Source organism: Geospiza fortis, unplaced genomic scaffold (genome assembly GCF_000277835.1).
Source record: "Geospiza fortis unplaced genomic scaffold, GeoFor_1.0 scaffold171, whole genome shotgun sequence".
NCBI classification, from domain to species: domain Eukaryota; kingdom Metazoa; phylum Chordata; class Aves; order Passeriformes; family Thraupidae; genus Geospiza; species Geospiza fortis.
Genome location: NW_005054313.1, coordinates 7,663,067 through 7,676,584, shown reverse-complemented (window position 1 = coordinate 7,676,584; position 13,518 = coordinate 7,663,067).

Genomic DNA, 13,518 nt, shown 5'->3' with positions numbered 1-13,518 from the left:
ATATGAGGCCAGCTGGTATGGATTGTCATAGGGAATCCTTCCAAGTGAGTATAGGTAGGAAATATGGATTATTTATCATTATTGTGCCCTAAACATAACTTAGCAGGTTTTATCTAGGAGCAGGGCTAACCCCAGGTTTTGCTGCTGATGATTTTAATCTGAAAAAGCTCATTGTAATTGAAGGAGCAATTTGATTCTTGACTAACTCTCAGAAACACTTAGGTTGCTCCCAGGCAGTGATGGGTTTTATGATCTCAGTACAAAATCTTTGGTTATGCTGTAGAACAAGCTGAGTAACTGTGTTAAAAGTGTGCATTAAATGAAGGCTGAAAACAAAACAAGAAAGCAGGATTGTCTTGAGGACTCATATTGGCCTCAGTGTGTGGTTCTGTGCAGACAGTGATAGCAGAAAAGCTGGGTTTCCACACTGCAATCTCAGTTCTCTGTGATGTGACATCAGACATGTGATATTTAGACTATTCACAGTGGCAGTTGTAGTAAAAACAGAGGTGAAGTGCTGGTCAGAAACTTAGTGGTACTAGGGATTTTCTTTTTTACCTTGAAAATCAGATTTATCATATACAGTGAAGTGCAGTCATTGCAGACACTTCTGTGGGCATTAAATTCTGTACAAGAGGAGTAAGGTTAGGTGGTTAAGCACTTAAAAAACCCAAGGAGCTCCAAAGTCAACCATGCATAAGCAATTTTAGCTGTGTCCCCTGTAGTGTTGTGTTATCATAACAAGCTTCAGGTTTGGAAGGTTGTTATTTTTTGCAAGTAGGAAAAAAAGTAAAAGAAAACTTACTGTGTCCAACCAACTTCTTAAGGAGTTTGGACCTTGATAGTAGCCCTTTTACCACAAAGTTGACAGGGAAAGCGTTTTGTAGCTTTGAATTGTGAAATGCTTCCAGTGGTAACAGTGCTGGCTGAAGAACAGATTCTGTGACAGGTCTTGTTCCCTTGAGTAGGCACATATTAGTTAGTTAGTAGTTACTAGTACATAGTAGTTCAGTTATTAGTTCTTTTTTTTTCAGTCAGCAGCTCTACCTGATCTAAATGCAGTTTGGACCATGACTTGGGTAATTGTAAAGATAATTAGGTTATGAATATATGTGGTTCAATATGTGACCAGTGAACATGGTTGCATTGTTAGCAGGGTAAGTAACAGTGTTTTGCATTGCAATAACTTTGTTTTTGTTCAGGATTGTTAGTACTTTACACTAGATAATTCTGTTCATGTGTATTAGACTTCTAGGAAGAATGCATTGTTTAGTACTTCATTTAGAAGATTAATTAGAAGCATGTTAAACAGATACAAAAAATTATTAGCAGAATGATCTGATGGATCTGATTTTACCTCGTATCTTGCTCTGTATAAAGGAAGCAGAGCTGAGACCATGTGCTTTAGTGTTGCCTGATTATTTTCTGTTAATTTTTGTTCTTTGTGTTAGTGACAATAACAGTTTCAAATTCTGTAATTAAAACCAACTCAGTTTTCTCCTCCTGGAATGTTCTGTCCCACCCATTTTTCTCTCGGGGACTTGAGTGTCATGTCACACATCAAATTTGTGTAACCCCTGCAGGGTTATGGCATTCCCAGAGATGGGTCAGCCTTCATAATTCTGGCTGCTGTTAAACAGTCAGCACTTGTCAACACCATGTACAGACATCTGGTACACATTTTTTACATGGTGGTACCAAGTGTTAAATGTGGGGCTTCTCCACAGGAGCTGTTCTGGCACTAGAAATGCAGAGAGGATCTCAGTCCAGTCCTTGTGAGGGCAAGTAGCCCTGTGGGCTGCTGAGGTGATGGATGTGTGAGTTCCTGGAATGTGGGCTTCTGCTTTCAGCACTCCATGGGCTGCTCTGTGCTGCTCATTGAGGCCATTGGCATCTTGCTTTATCTCTGAACTAGGTATGATAATTACAGGATGTTGGTCAACTGTTAAATTTCCTGAAGATAGTTTGCATGCAAAGATACTAAAAAAAAAGTAATTTGAATAAAAGCATTTATTGTACATGAATTAAGCCAAATTATGTAGTATGTGCTTTATAGATTTATTACTTTGTTTCTCTAAATCACAGCTTAAGGTCTTGCTCGTTGGCTATTTCACATCAGTCCTGTGCTGCTGCTACTATTTGGCATCCCAATTCAGTATTTATTTTGGTCCTGGTTTTGGAATTTCCCTTCACAGGAAGATTCCAGGCTCCTTATATGGAAAAATGTATTTTAAAAAATTGACTTTTTCCATCAGTTCTGTAGATTTTTTTCTCAGTAAGTGCAAGAGCCACTATCTCTTTTATTTAAAGCTCTGGTCTAAGAGCCAGTAAAGTCAAGGAAAAGGTTATCAGCAACTTCAGTGTCTTTCAGATCAGGCCACTCCCACCTGATGTGCTCTTGTCATTGGAAAGTAGGACCACTGATTTCAGCCATGAGTTTCCCGTGGTTTCTTTGACACTACAAGAGTAACTTGTTCTTTAACTTGACAAGTTATACTTGTTGTGTAGTTGGCTCCAGGAACTGGAGCCTTTGGAAGACTTTCTGGGTCTAAATAATATTAAAAAATATTTAATTTACAGGACTTGGTAGATAAAATTCACCCCTTTGCAGAGGAGCCACTTGTTCATAACTGTGATCCTTATTCCATTTCCTATAAGACAGCTGTGAACTCCTGAGTTATATACAGCCATTTGTTATTAAGGGTAGAGAGAAATACAGAAAACTACCATCTTTGAGTGTTTTTGTTGTTGATTTAGCTTCCCTTACTTGTGTTTTTTTTTCCTAAACCCAAGCTTCTTAAAATACAAACATTAATAAAGGAATAGTCCCTTTTAGTAAATCCAAGAGATAACTGCTGTGACAACAGAAGTTGCAACTTCTGAACTTTCAACTTCTGAACTTTCTTTATCTTTGGCTGGGTTGTATTGTCCTCTTTTGGTATCAGCATGAAGTTTAGCAGAGAGACCTGGTAGTGAGCAGACCCTCCCAGGTTGTCTCTTATGATGAACTAGTGGGGCTGATGTGCCACCTTGGGCCTTCCTTGCCCAGGAGGTGGGGCAGGGTCAGTGCTTTGGGATTGCATGGCCTGGGCAGATAAGAGAGCAGGAGGAGAAGTCTTCCCAAAGTGAAATGTTTGTTGGGAGCCTGAGGATCCTGTCTGTAACACTGATAGAAGTGCTGTGGTTTCCTGCTTGTTCCCTTCGATGTGACTCATTCTATCCCAGTTGGAATGTGTTTTCTTTGCTCTGGTTTGGGGAAAAGGATGGATAAAGGAGCCCTTTTTAAAAGCCCTTCTTCATGAAACCTGCTTCTTGGTGAAAAACATCTGTTGTGCTTGGCCTTGCTGGATCAGCACTTGGATATGTGAGCATGGATACTGCTCCCCCAGGAGAGAAACGTCACTTGGATACTTGAATATTGTGTGACTAAAATCTGTAATCCTGAGTCAGGCGGATTCCCCTGATACTCCCTTTGGATTAGCTGCAGAGAAGTGCATGGAAGGACAAACCTATCTGTAAATGGCAACTTCAGCAAAACTATTGACACTAATCTGAGAGTAAATATTGACTTGGAAAGTATTCAGATACCCTGGACTTCTTTTCCACAGTAAAGGTGATTGCTGTAGTTCTGACTTGGTAAAATCAAACCATTTGTTGGTTGTGCGTTATACTTACATTTTTGTTTGGTTATTTTTATCTAGAACATGTAGTTTCTACGAAAGTAAAAAAAAAAAAGAAATATTTTTGCTTATCAGATTGGCAAAGAGAAGCAAGAGCCTGTCCAATCCCACCCTGCATAATTACAATAAAATGTCATCCCATGATACAAGCTGCCCAAAAGAGTGATAAATTGTATGGAATGGATGCAATTACTTAATCTGGCAGAAATGAAAGCTGCCTCATTTTCTTGTAGTTCTGTGGAGCTGCGTTCAGCAGCTGGGGAAGTGAGTGGGGAATAGTGGGCAAACCTCCTTGCTGATTTTCAGGGGCTCTATGTGAAATTGAAGCACTTTACTAAACCAGCATAAGAATAAGGATTTAAAAGAATAGAGTGGGTTAACCATTAACTGTTAGTATTGTTCAGTTTTATTGGCCCAGGAAATACTGTTCATGTGTTGAAACATAGGGGTTAAGGCAGGATGTCAGTTTTGATTTTTTGGTAGTGATAAGCAGCCATTAAAAATATAATTTCTTAGACTCTTTTTTTTTCATGTGTTGCTTGTACTCCTTAGTACATATTGCACACCAAAAAGATTCTCTTTTTTTTTCTTCCTGCCCCCCTTCAGTTCAGAGATTTGCTCAGATTAAGGCAATTGGAGTAGTTTTGTTTCTTCCCATAGGAATGTTTACAGTGTTGCAGGATCAGGTTCAGATTTATTACTTAGGCACTCATAATGCTGCTGTAATTAGCCAGTTGTCTTAAAGCTGTGCCTTCTGCCTGTGTTTGCTGCTGGCCAAATTCATCACACCATGGCTGAATGCAGTGATAGTTATGTTCAAAATTTAAATAATAATAACTAAGAATTATTTTAAACAAAAAAGAATCTTTATGCAGTTTTGAATCATGAGGACATGAAAGGGCTAAAATATCTTTGCTGCTTTCATAATGTTAAAATTGGACATAAACTATCATTTTCTGATTTCTTTTGAACCATAGTGCTTGTGATTTAGTTCTGATTGTTTCTACTGCTTTGAAATGGGAAAGGGGGAGAAACTGTTTCCAAATGTATCCTCCTGGCATTTGAAGATTCAGGAAGGTGGGGTTTATTTCTGCTTTCTGTTTTGCTGCTTTTCTAAAGTTGTTAGAAAGGCTTTTCAAAACGCCTGTTTCCTCAGACCATGGAGATGTTATGTTAAAACAAGGAGCACAGTGTGAAGCAGTGCCCAGAGTGATTCCATTTGAGTTGCATTCCTTTCAGCAAGTCTTCACCTATCTCCAACAGTGAGTACTCAAGTAGAAGATTAAAAGTCACTATATAAGACTGTCTGACTCTAAGCAGTTTGTACAACAGCAGTAGACTGATTAAAAAAAAACCCAAAAGACAGCAAATGAAATTTGGTCACACTTTTTAAAAAGATCCCTCTATCACCTCTGGCATACAGAATTTATAAAGCAGCAAATGAAGTCCACAGTGTTGGAGGAGTTACTTGGTTTCCTTTGCCAGTGTTTTGTAATAGGCTGTTCTTGTTGTCATGCAGATTCAAGAAGCCTTGCATTCCCATTTTCAGCCCCTGTTTTCCAGTCTGCAGACACATGGGAAGCACTGAGTGACGTCAGGTGAGGGTCAGTGTGCTGTCATAAGCTGCCCTCAAGCACAAATAAGCTCAGGCTCTACTGCCAAGAGATGACCTTTGATTTCTTTTACCTGATGCAATAAGGGCCCTGTTCACTCTGCTTAGGCCAAGTCCCAGCCACTTAAATAGATTTTCTTGGACAGGAATGGTTATGAAAGTCCTGAAACTTAGTATAGGGGTGGCAGAGATTTCTGGATTGTAGATGACTTTGATTCACTGAATTAGATTTGGCTATTACTGTGGTCAGAAGAGAGAAGTGACTTCATTGTGACTTGCACAGCTGCCAACTCTGAAACTACCACGATGAAGAGCAGTTTCTAAGCTGCATCTGATTAACAGAGAGTGAGCAAAGTTAAAACTTTTGTTATAAACAGACAGGAAAGAATACTTTCATCTGAAATGTCAGTGGCTGTAGATACAGCCAGAAGGCTGGATATGCTGTCAGTGAGTGGACCTGTATTGTGGTAGTCACACTTCCCCCTCTTGGTATCCTCCTGATCTGGCATTGTTATTAAATTGTGAGCTACAGGGTCTCACTAAATTAAGTATAATAACTTTGCTCACACTGCTGTGTTGCAAGTATGTTGGGGCTACCTTATTCTGAATAAAGTAGTGTATGGCTAAATACAGAGGGAGGCAAGATAGTCACCTCCTTACTATGCAGTGACTGACTGGACTGATGGTTTCCACCACTCTGTTAAAAAGGGGTTTTCTTTAACCTACCTTTCTCTGCAAGCCCATGCAGGAATCACAGGGCAGTATGGTATTTCTTACTGTTTTTGTCTTCAACCCTTCTGGCTTTTGCAGATATAAGAGTGGGTACTTGTGTGCTTAGCTCTGGTGAATGACTTTTCAAGCAGCAAAGTTGATCCTGTTCTTTCAGAGTCAGACTACAATCATGTCTTACTCCTGCTCTCTAAGCAAACCTCTACTGGAAGCAGTATTGAGTTCACTTATAGGTTTGAGAAAAACTCAAGACTAGAACCTGATCTGGAAAGGATGACTGGAAGTCAAAAAGGCATCTTCCACACTTGTTTAGGTTTTTTAGCAAGGGTGACAAGGGCTGTTGGTGGTTCTGCAAGGTTGGATCTTTTATCTGTCAACCATAAACTCACTGTTCACAGGCCACTGGATGGCATCTTCCAAACTATAAATTTCCTAATGGGGAGATTTTAATTTGCTGCTGGTGAAAGTTTGAACTTCTCTGCTCAGTGAATGATAGCCCAAGATTCCTTGAATGTATGATTATCTTTGTGTTTTTGTGTCAAGGACTGGTATCTCCTGTAGGAGTGTAACAGTTCATGCAGTTTACACTAAATGGACTGAAATAATAACTGTTATCCAGACCACCAGAGCACATGAGGCATAGCAGCAAGACAAGATTTGTAGGATGTCTAAAATCCCTTTCAAGCTGACAGGATAAGAATAAACAGCTCCCTCTCCCAACACTTAAAGGATCTTGCAGTTCAGCTTTAAAATGCAGGAGGCTGAAGGGTTCACCACATGGAGGTTATGATTGATACAAGCATTAGGATATTTCTGGAACCTAAACCAAATAAGGACTTCAGGAAAATTATATTTAGTGGCATCAATCTCTGGGGTAAGTTGAAAATGTAAATTGTTTCTGGATTTCTGAACATGGGGATTTTACATTTTTCTGCTGTCGCTAATCACACCGAATCTTAATTTCTCTTTCTTGAAAAGACACAATGATAGTGTTGTTTGTCATCTTTACTAATTAAAGCTTAGTAATTTAGTTTTTTCCCTTTTTTCCATTAACATCTTCTTCCCATAGAAAAGAAATGCACCTCTGCAAATGTACCCCTTTAAGTGGTAAAGGCTTGGCAGCACAATTGGCATCTGATGCTACTATCTTGGTTGTCAGTCCAGTTTTGGAACTGAACTATTTGTAAGATTCTATATATATCAAGCCCAGCAGATAAACATATTGAATGTCTGTGTTGTTGTGCTGGAGACTTCATCTAAATTTTATTGTGGATGAAGGCTGAATAGATCTCTGTGAAACAGTTTTTCCCTGTGTTCTCTGAGTCATCCCTGTATTTACTTGCATTCAGAATTTAATATTTGCAAAAAATGTACAAGATAACTTACTGCCATTCTTCCAGTTGGCTGTCAGAGATCCATTGATAGTTTGTTGCTTCTCATGTTGGGTTGTAGTTCCCTGGTATTCTATCTTGAAATTATGGAAAAAATACAAAATACTTAATTTCACAGTGCTCTTGCAAGGTCTCTAATTAGACCTATTATTCATCATTATGTAGAAACATAAAAGAAAACAATAAATCTTCAAATTCCATTGTTGCATTTTTGTACCAGTATGTGGGAAGCCTCACATCAGAGAGAGTTTTAATCAGAAATAAATTAGAATCTCATCATTCTTATAGTATTATTTAACAACATAATTTAGGCAATCTTGCACAACTCATTCATTTCAAGATATTTCAGGAGCCTAGACTCTGAAATGCACAATGAAGATGTGTAAGCTACATGATGAGCTGTTTTTCTGTCCATGATCTAGCAGTTTTCTATACTTAAAAAATAAAACATCTAAGGCTTACTATTGTTGTATTGCATACTATTAGGTATATGACATTTCCTTGATGTGAACAGTTGATTTTTCTTATGCTTTATTGAGCAGAGGCATGTTCAGCAGTTACCAGGATGACAGAATAATCTCAGCACTGTTTATTTTGGACATGTGTCACTTATTTTTCAGTGCTCCCTAAAATATATCCCCACAGGGGTACCTGAGAAGTTCTACATCCTTGTGTCTGGCCTCTGGTCAGCTGAAGTCTTGTGTTGCTCTCATGTACTGAAATTATTTAGCAAGTGTTAATGCCCAAATGACCTCAAATGCTGGAGGACATGGTGTTGTCTGAATGTTGAGGATGGTTCACCTCTGCCCCTCCATGCCCCAGAGCAGCAAGCACAGCCAAGCTGTTGCTCAGCTTCTTCATAACTGAGTTGAACACAGCTGTCACCTGAGCAGTATTGGTCACTGATTGAAGTGAAACCCAAATCATGTAGGAATTGCATGGTAGAAAAGAGAAATCTCTTCTTTTTGCCAAAATAAAGCAGTTTGCTGACTGCAACGTTAAAGCTTTTGTTATATACAGACAGAAAAGAATACCTTCATCTGAAATGTCAGTGGCTGTAGATACAGCCAAAAGGCTGGACATGCTGTCAGTGAATGCAGAAGAGGACTTTGATCATGTTTGGAGTCTGTTATGAAAGCCCTGGTCACTTTTTCTTGGACATTTGTTAGTACAAAATGTCTGTCAGTGGGTACCTGAGGTGTTTTTCCTTCCAGTTTTGGCAGTATTGAAATGCATGTTAAAACACTTGTCCTTGAAAACTTGTGTAGGAAAGGATTTGGTGAGTTATTTTGGGATGTGTGCCCACATTAATCTCCATTAGAGAAAGAACATGAGTCAGTGGTCTGCAGTGCAGCCCTGCACTGAAACACTGGGATAGTCCTTGGACTACCAAGACTTCGTTCCTTTGCAGCCAAACTGCAGGGCAGAGAGACAAGTTGGGTTGTGGCCTGGCATATCCATTTATAAATACATTTTATTTCTAACTGTATGGACTAATAAACTGACATGGAATTGCCTTGCTTTTACCTGTACTAACAAATAGGTTTGGGTTGAGTGTCTCTGGGGTTTTTTCCCTTAAATGTTCTCCTGTGTCAAAGACCCATTCAGTCTTGAGAGAATGCCAGCCCTCCTTTAGAATGCCTAACCCAAGGCACAGAGCTACATAACAGGCAGGGAAATCTCTGAAGTTCCCAGAAATGGTTTTTATCCCATTTATAGCTTGGTACATCAAGAATAATGCAACAGAAGCCCTTGGAGTCACTGTAGCTGAAGTTTGAAATTGAATCCCAAGGATATTCCTGCTAATTTCAATAGGATGCCTGTCTTGTATTTATAGGCACATGTTCCAGTTAGTAATTGTTCCTCTGTTAAATGGAGTTTAACTTTAGAAAATTAAACATCTCTGATGATAGTGGATATGAATAGCTATCCAGAAGAGAAATACTGAGTCATTCTTGACCAGTCTGTGTTTTCTCTGGTAACTGGGAGATGCAAAGTGATCTCTTCCAAGGACTAAGAAGGCTTAGCTTAGCCATTAGAGGTTGGCTAACAAGTTTGAAAGTGGTTTGGTTTGACTTTGCAGTGTCTCTGTACTGAAACACTTCTGTCCTTGTCTGCTGTGGATAATGTAGGAATATTCCCAGAAAGCATTATTATTTGGAGGTATCACTTGTGCAGAGAGATGGTTCTCAGTGATATGGCAAAGAAAATATTTCATTTCTGAATAAGCAAGTAAAGATTACAAGTCCACATCTCATACTGTCCTCCATGTTGTGCTCTGACACTGGTCAACACCTCAAAAATCATGCCAATAGAACAGAAGGAATTTTGTAGTTAATATTAAGTTAATATTTTGAGATTGTATGTGTTCAGGTAATAGCTTGATGGGGAGAATTTTTTTAAATAAAAAAAAATTCATGAGGACTGTGATATATTTAAGCTTTCCTCTACTACTTAATTCCTTCCTTAGGAAGTCACAGCTATGAAGTTCAGGATTTTTGTATTGCCAGAAATGTTTCTGTGAGTTCACAGAGGAATTGCTGACTCCTTTTACTCTCCTGTTATTGTGAATCAGCTCTAATTTATGGGAAGGGTAGTTTACATCAGTTTTTCTATTTGTGTTGGAGGAATGCAGAGAGTTAATTGTGGTAGGCTAATGGCACACACATCTATTTACCAGTAAATGAAATACTTCTTTCAGAGGGTACATTAGCAACAGGAACGCTTGTTCTTCACCTATAAATGATGTTGAATGCTGCCTAATACTTTAATAATTATTCTCCAAGGCACAGCTTCCTATATTTTGTCCTTTCTTTTACTACATGGAGGATATTGATGCTTAGGCATGTATTTACAATGTTTCTTGAACACCATTCTCATGGGAAGCAGTTAAAAATTTTTTAAAAAGGACTTGTGCCTGCCAGACAGACATTCTTATTAAACAGATGGGTGAAAATCATGTTTCCTTTTTGCAGAAGGAAGGTATCTTCTAACTTCACAATAATTATGTAATATACATGATTTTTACATAATGAGAGGGGTGTCTCCCGGCTGCATTACTCAGAAATAGCTGATTATACTCCTGAAATATGTTGTGTTTTACTTTTCTTGTGCATGTGCCTTCAATTAGCTTTGCTGAAATATTTGTTTTCTTTGACCTTTTTAAACAGGGTGTGTTACAACTCTGAGTGGAGCTGGTGGGTCCTTGGTTTTCACGCACAAGACAGTAGGTCCTCAGAAGCACCAGTGAAATGCTGTTGGGAGCCTGTGTTTTGAAGGCAGACTAGGAAAAGCTTCCAACTTTCAACCTTTCTTCAATTCTGAAAATGGCCTTCATTAAAGAAAGTTAAAGGTTAAATTTTCTTACGCTCTTTTGAAAAGAGTGTAAGAAAAGTGAATTTTCTTTGACATATTTACAGGTAAAGAAATGAGTATGGCTAACAGAGACCCTAAGAAATTTCCATTATTCCCATTTGTTCTGAAACACAGTTATATGCCTTGCAATATCAGTATCATTAAGACTTCTACTAAATAAATAGATTTGCAGACTGACATCTCATTTATAATCCTTCTCTGTTATTTCCATCCAGGGCATTCTAGCTACCAGTCACAGCAGACAGTTTTACCTGAGTTTCCACAAAATGGAGTGGGTCTCAAACCAGTACCTGAACCAAACCTAAAGCACCTCTCTACCTACTTACACTTGGTAGAAAAGTAATTAGAACAGGAACTTGTTGAAAACAAATTTGTGCTGGTATTGCTCATTTTGTAGGCAAGACTCTGTGTTCAGTCACAGCAGTGTTCACACAGATTTGTTCCTCTTGCTTGTCATAACAATGAGGGATTCACCTACTTTGTATCAATGGTTACAGAGGTTTCAGGTATTTCTACCTGGCTTTTTAGGCTGTTCAGTGTTTTTTTTCCATATCTTTCTATATCAGTAGTGTTGATCAGGATTATGGAATGGTTAAGAAAGATTGTTTAATGAAAAGGATTTTTAACATGTAATCTCTCCCTTCCTCTTACATGTTCAGTCCCTTCTACGTTCTTGGTTTAGTAGATTCAGATTGTAGCAAAAAAGTTTTTTACAAGGAAAGGAAAATTTATTAAAATATATGTAATGTGTTTTGTTAGAAGAGGTTATGATCTCTAATATAGAGCTGTGATGGCTTTCATGGTTTTCAAGTGCTGAAACTGCTAGAACCTTTCAGTTCTCTGGGGTGGTTAAGTGTAGAACAGGGAGTTCTTAATGGCTGTGTGCACAGTAAGTGTTAGTGGATCTGTGGGCAAAGGGAATATTCAGCCACATTTACACAGCACAGGTGGAATATCCCAGTTGAACATTGAGAAAGGTCTTTCATATGGGAACAGAACTGCTGTCTCTGCACACTTGTCTCAGAGAAGATCTTTCCAGTTTGTTCTGTACTAGTTATCCAAAACAGCTCTGACAAGAGTTGAAATTGCTTAAACCAGTGAATGGTGACAGGCTGGTATCAAGATTCCTACAGTACCTCTTCAGACAGAGAAGGGAATGTAAAAAACCAACCACCATGTGGTTGCTAAGCACAGTTTTGAAACTAATTCAGGCATTTGGCCAAAATTGCACAGTCTACCACTCTGAAATCTTGAAATGAACTTAGGATAGGTTTGCAATTGTTCGCACATGATCTCAATTTTGTGATTCATTTTATGTTTTGCATAATTGTCCTTTCCCTGGAAACTGCACATAAGAACTTTACATGCAGTAAGCTTTTGTGAGATTTATCTAGTACTTTCAAAAGGCAAAAAAGTGGATAAAATAAGACTACCAATGGAAATTTTGGTGCAACCTGAATCTTGAGAAAGTAACATTCCTCTGCGTTATTATTTCAAAGATGTAAAAAGAACAACTAATTCAGTTTTTCTGGCACTTGATTTTGTGTTTTCTGGACTCTTTTTAAAGTTTGGTAAGTCTGAACTCCACACAAAAAATCAGAGTTTGGTGATTGTAAATAATGCCAGAATTACTAATCAATTTAACACTGCTATTCCAGTGTGTTTTCTTTGCAATTGAACTGGGTGTCAATTAGCTAACTAGATGTCATATTTTATCCCACAATGATATACTTTAATTGATTATCAGGCCTATGGTCTTAAATCCATATTTAACCCAATTATTGAGTTTGAGAAGACTATACTAAATTTCAGACCAGGCTCATTATTGCAATCCTTCCAGTTTTATGGTATTTTTATTACTACTGCACATTCAGCAAATATATAATCAGTGTTGTGAACAAAGATTAAGAATAATTAAAAGAAATCCTACTACTCAAATTTGACTGCAACTCATGACCTTTAAGCAGGCACTGTCCTGCTTCTCCCCTCGACTTACAGGATTAATGTCACAACCCTTGATTGGTCTTAAATTATGAATTCTTCATGAAAGATGGAAGAAAATTGCTGGTCATATATATTCTTCATGAAAGATGGAAGTAAATTGTTTGAATTGTGGCACCCTCCAGAATAACTATATTTTTAAAAGCCAAAATTTGTATTTTGTGACTAGATATTTTGGGAAATTGTGTGTATGGTTACTGTTGGATTCTGCCACCTTTGCCTGCTAGATTTGCAGAGAACAATTAAATATTATAGGGTCAGATGCCAAATAATCATGTTACACACTTCTTCCACTGAAATCCAGCCAAATGAGCTGAATTTATTCTCTGAGAAGGAAAACATTTGCTGAATTAAAGGTCTAGAAACATGACCAAGATTCTTGAGTTATACCCAGGGCAGCTCTGGCCTCTCCAATACTGTTCTGTTGCAGGTTTGGGTGCCCCGTGCAGCAGCGGCCCGGTTTGTTGGGTACCCGTGCAGCGGCGGCCCGGTTTGTTTGGTACCCGTGCAGCAGCGGCCCGGTTTGTTGGGTACCCGTGCAGCGGCAGCCCGGTTTGTTTGGTACCCGTGCAGCGGCGGCCCGGTTTGTTTGGTACCCGTGCAGCAGCGGCCCGGTTTGTTGGGTACCCGTGCAGCGGCAGCCCGGTTTGTTTGGTACCCGTGCAGCGGCGGCCCGGTTTGTTTGGGTGCAGCAGCGGCCCGGTTTGTTTGGTACCCGTGCAGCAGCGGC